Raw genomic sequence first — 4,702 nt, 5'->3', positions numbered from 1 at the left:
GACAGAGAGTAGGTAGCATCGTACTGCACGGAAACATGGACGTGACCTGAGACTTGTCTAGCAGCGAGAATACCGACTAAAGCTGCAGCCGTGGCAGTAGTTTTTTTAGTCATGTGCCAATTTGCCATAAACGTTTATGTTGATGTGGTCGCCAACGAAGAAATTGGAGAATGAAGTCGACAGCAGAGTTGCATCAAGGATAGTGTTCTAGGTCAAACGGGTATGGCATAGTTGAAATTTTTACGCAGAGTATAATAGTTTAGGCTGTCCGCATTCAACAGTCACAACTATCACATAATGACTGGGCGAGTCATGTATCTTTTGACTGTTAAGTCAATATACTTCACATCGCATTTGATCTGTTTTGAAACTTCATAACTAAAGGAAATAAAAAATAGAATTTCCACGCTTGAACCGTGTAGCTAAATTCAGACCAAAATTTGGTCATACTTGATTTCCATTCTAGTATACACGTGAAATAGTCAAATACCAAAAATATCTCTATCATTCTTTTGTATGAGTCATCACAGTTTTTTTCAAGTGATATAATCTGATCTTAAGTTACTTCGCAGACACAACAGCATAATAATTGTGTGTTAGGATACTTGATAAATATTCTGAATATTCTGTGTGTTCCTTTGGTAAGAAAAGGCAATGACAATAGTTTGGATGAAGCTGATGAAAAAACTATACCTTGTCAAACTGAGGGCTGTACCAACTCACGATTTTGATCCTATCTATAGCACTAATCATATGACAGTTCAATTACGAAGACGCGACCCTCAAGACCAATACATATGGTAATGTCAACTTTATTTACACTACGTATAAGATCTAAAAATGAAGTCTTACCTTACTCTAAATTTGGTAAAAAGGTTAGCGCTGGGTCAACCAGGATGAACATGAATTTATTGTACACGTGATAAATAACGTCTGTTCCCGAGAATGTCAAAAGGAGAAACAACATACATTGGATTGCTCTGAATAAAGCTGTTTCATCCAATAAGGCTATCCCTAAATTTCCAAGCTCATGTAGCTCTACTTTGCCGAAACGGCTGGAGGAATGACGCACTTGCCGTTACCAACAGACTATCAGGATTAGTTACAGACACAATGTCTGTCTTTGCGTTGTTATTTTCAAACATAAAACGATGAGCAAGAATGAAAAGCACTCTTTGATTCTGTACTGATCATTTAGCTGCATGATGACATAGGTGCAATGTGACCTTGTATAAAGCAGGCAATGACACAATCACTCGTAAAGGAAATATATGCGCGGCTGCAATAGCGTTTATATCCGTAAAAAAAGCTTAATGCCAACGATAGAATTAGTTTGCAATGCACGGTGTGAAGTTTGGTTCGACCTATATAAGCCGTCCCAGATGGTGACTTAACTCTATACCTCCTGATAAATGATTGCAAACAAACCATTAACGGATGATTTTTCGACAGCTGTGGTTATTCGATATTTTCTTCCGTCAGCAAGTATAGCTAAAAAGAGGTCACCGTTGATGGTGATACTTTTGCAAGATGTAGTCAAAACCGCTAGCGTTGTGCTAAGATCAATTTTACCTCTGCTTTCGACATCCACGCACACTGCAAATTGATCAGCTTTCAATGATCTAATTATTTACTTTTCAGGATTATTTAAATCATACCAACTTTGAAAGTGACCTCTTCTAATACCTTTTCAAATCTTTAGCTGAGCCTTCATACTTGGCAAATCACATTGGAGCAAGCAGTCAATTAACGCAAGAACATGCCGAAGTTTCAATGTTCGTTCAAGCGAAAAGCATAAAGGCTTTTTTGTATTACTTATATGATTAAACCCGTCTAGTCTGGTCTCTACACCAGCTCATATTATCAGTTGTTATCTGTAGGAGTTCGACTGAAACTTGCAGTTCCGGTCCGGCTCCAACTCGGCAAATGCTTGGATGACATAAATTCTCAGGTCTTGAACCAAACCAATCAGATCGATACGACAAATCTCTCGTTAATAAAGAGTAATGACACCTTGAAGAGTTGAATGGGCTGGCTAAGAATGCTCTATACGAACGCGAATCTCTGTAAATGTGCTCAGATTTTTATGACAGCTTCAACATTTTTTGCGTAGTGTCGCGTAACGATAAAATACCAAAATCTTGTGGTCCTAATCAATCAATCAGCCTTTTATCATTCATTTTGAAGCTTTATGCTTTCCAATTGCTGTTTGAAATGGCACGGTCGTAAAATTATGTCTGTAGCTTTGATATTAAAACCCGAAGTAAAACTGTATCATGTTCTTATGTCTTTCTCGTTGTTAGGATGATGCCGCTCGATACTATACTGTAGCTATATGTCTATCTGACATGCATAAGTATTGGATTTGCTAGAAAGTGCTTGTGTTTTCTAGGTGTTGAGGTGCGGTGGCTCCACTTTCAGTATTAGGGCTCAAAGTCTCAAGCTCAGTAACGGGGTTTCACGAACCCTAATAACAGGGGTGTGTGTCAAAAGAGATGTGCATTATGGGACCACACCCAAACAAGAATACGGTACGGGGCTAGGTAGCCATATATTCCAATTTAACTATATATATTTAGTATATCTAGGAAAATCTAAACCTTCAACATTAGGATAAAAATATAAATTAAAATCAGTCTGGAATTTAAACCGAAGAGTCGATTAGCCTTGTGAAGGCATAATCACTCTTGGAGTAAGCGGATTGCGATCCGCTATCTCAAACTCGGTTTTTGTAAAGAAAGAAAGTTCAGTGACATAAAGTACGCTTCCTCAAGCGTTTTGATACGGCAGCCCCGCTGCAAACGCAGTGTATAATTACGAGATCTGTACAGCTCACTGTGCGGTTTACATACTACCACGGCATTTCCGTCACGTTCAATGGCAAAGACGATACGTCCTCTGAGGCGCTTGCACACGGAAATCAGGGGTCCAGTGCGGGCCACCTAGAAAGCAGGTGCAAATATATTCTCACATTTGCGGACAATATTTCAAGATACGTTAAGATTCCCTTCAAGAAGAACAAGAAAGAAGTAGCTGGTAAGTACAAGAAATTTAAGTTTCTTGATGTAAATCAATCCAGTCTTCATACAACACTGATGTGACAACTTCGGCCGGTTTTGTATGTAACCACGCTAGAGCTTACATTAAGTTGCACTATCGCAAGCTTGCAGAAGTTTCTTGGAACCAGCGAGGCTGGGTTTCTTCCGCGTCAAACGAAGCCGGAAAATATAACCAGTTTTGCTGTTGCATCTCTGGAAGCGTCAATATTGCTATGATTACGTTACGAACATTTTGATGCCATAATCATTGCCGCCGCGTCAAACAAAGCCGGAAAATTTAATCAGTTTTGCTGTAGCATCTCTTGGGGACCATCGCTCTTTGTCGGAGAGATCCTAACCGTGGAGCAGGCGAATGCATCGCTGCAGGCAACGGAGGAGCGCTTGGCTCCATTAAAAATGCAGGTTGTTGCACTCCGTGCTTAGAACCAGTTATTTGACTATTAAATGTTGCCCGCTTCGAAAGTCCACCTATAGTTTTTGTGGTGGTGTGCTACCGCTTTCTGCTTCAGTTCAAGGACCAGTGCGGATGGAATCTTTGTAACTTTCACGGTCACAATTATTCCTAATTTGTTGCGGTTATTTGATTCCGATATGACTCTTTTAGGTTTATTCTCCTGCTTCTAAATAATCATCATGTCACATACGTTTGTGCTGCTTTCGGACGTGCTACAGCGTTCTAGATTGAACAAGACGCATATGTTTGACGCGGCAGCAACAGATAACGCACTCAAACGTTCATCACGCTGTCAGCAGCTGAGATATCATGTCACATACGTGTGTGGTATTTCCAGACGTGCTGTGAAAATATGTATTCGATGCAGAGAAGAGTTCGGTGGGCTTGTTTGCCGTCGTGGGCTCGGGGGTTGTGAAAAAGAAAGATGGTGTGATTTCGTTAGATTAAAATTTCACAGAAAAGTGTTTGGCTCGAAACTTTTCTTAGAACAAAAAGTTTTAATCGTTTTAGTTGCGGTGGAGCCGCCAATATCTAAAACCCTAGGTTTTTCTTATTAATATAGCAATACTTAATTAATATAGCAAAACCTATTTAAAAAGCCCGGAAATTAATATATTTAAACGCGATCTCATATTTATGCCCATCAAAAATTTCATTTCACTTATTCTCTGTACATACTTCAATTTGTAGCACGTCTGGAAGCACCACAAACGTATTTGACATGATATCTTGGCTGCTGACAGCGTGACGAACGTTTGAGCGCGTTAACTGTTGGTGCTTTCGTCTCACAATCTCATCAAATATGAGTCTTATTGCGCATAACCTAATCAGCATAATTAAGTAATCAGAAAACCGTTCTGACCGGCGCAAGCAAACGTGAAAAAACTGCGCGCGATTGATATTTTATACGACTTGTGTCAATGTGGCTGATCTGGTGGTGTACGATGCTGCTGATATTCCCGTCGATGGTGTTTGCCGCAAATAAAAAGATATAAGAGACGTGATTCGCCTACCAGCACATGCATATGCGTGAAGCGCCCAGGGTCTTCGACCTCCAATCTCCATGATCATGGTGTTCCAATTATGCCATATCAAGGATTCCAAGCAATCATAGATAGTTGCTCACAAGCGATGATATGGATGTCCACATCCGCATGTGGGTTTGTCGAGACACTCCCATCTTGTGTCT

This window comes from Plasmopara halstedii (assembly GCF_900000015.1).
Source record: "Plasmopara halstedii genome assembly, contig: Scaffold_322, whole genome shotgun sequence".
Lineage (NCBI taxonomy): Eukaryota > Oomycota > Peronosporomycetes > Peronosporales > Peronosporaceae > Plasmopara > Plasmopara halstedii.
This window is presented reverse-complemented; position numbering follows the sequence as displayed.